Source organism: Anastrepha obliqua, chromosome 6, assembly GCF_027943255.1.
Source record: "Anastrepha obliqua isolate idAnaObli1 chromosome 6, idAnaObli1_1.0, whole genome shotgun sequence".
Lineage (NCBI taxonomy): Eukaryota > Metazoa > Arthropoda > Insecta > Diptera > Tephritidae > Anastrepha > Anastrepha obliqua.
In genome coordinates, this window is record NC_072897.1 from 14,353,417 (window position 1) to 14,354,529 (window position 1,113).

Genomic DNA, 1,113 nt, shown 5'->3' on the forward strand with positions numbered 1-1,113 from the left:
TATGCACTCGTATTTGTTTGAAAATCGACTTTTTTTTTGGTTCTCCGTCACCTTTGGAAAATGTGTAAACAGTAAGCAAACTTTATTCATATATTTTTCCTCATTTTTGCATCAGTAAAATTAAACAAACGCCGTAGCCGAATGGGTTGGTGCGTGACTACTATTCAGAATTCACAGAGAGAACGTCAGTTCGAATCTCGGTGAAAACACCAAAATTAAGGAAAACTATTTTTCTAATAGCGCTCACCCCTCAGCAGGCAATGGCAAAACACCGAGTGTATTTCTGCCATGAAAAAAAGCTCCTCATAAACATATCATAAAATAAAATAAAATAAAATAACTGTATAAAAAAAATACCCAAACGGACCGAAGAAACAGACTTACAAATTTCTTCCATTTTCGTCTACTTGTATTCATATAAAAATTTATGTCTCTTCCCACCAAAGCTATATGTGTTAGTATATTTCTTCTTGTATTTATTCAATAATTTGGGCCGAAATCCCGGCGGTACTGCAATACCGGGCCAACCCGTGGCAGAGGTGGAGCAAGCCCCTAAAACACTCCGCCCATTTCCAAAAATCAGTTTAACATTTGTTGTCCTCCGATGGAGGATCTATCAGATTCACTTAAACTGACTTTCAGTATCTAAACCAAAAATAGAAAAGCCAACAAGCAACGGCGAGCTGTTTGATTTCATGTTCGTACCTGTGTATGTGCATTTGTGCGTTCATATCGCCACAGTGCATGACTACCAGCCTTGGCTGAGCACAGTAAGAAAATGTATTCGAGCGTATATATGTATGTATGTACGTTAGTGTGTTTGTCGATTTTACTGTGCGCTGCGCAGGTTGGGGTATTCTTGCAGAATGTAAAGATGATTCACACACTGTCGACCGACTGGGTACAGTTGTCACAAGTGATGATATGTATAATTTTTATTTGAAAAATCAAGGCGAATCTATTGAAGGTGGTAGCAATAACACAGCTGATTTGTTATTTTTTTCTTCCGCCGTGTACATTTGGATGTCAACACAAATTTGAATTACGAAACGTTTTACTTAGCTTAGTGTATGAATTCACCTTGGAAAAAATTCAATTTTCTTCTATAATAAA

The 1,113-nt window shown here is 37.1% G+C and overlaps 1 pseudogene; it reads right to left on the reverse strand.

The window, feature by feature from the left end:
- Nucleotides 1–483: 483 nt before the first annotated feature.
- On the reverse strand, nucleotides 484–669 carry LOC129250998 (U2 spliceosomal RNA; annotated as a pseudogene).
- Nucleotides 670–1,113: the final 444 nt, after the last annotated feature.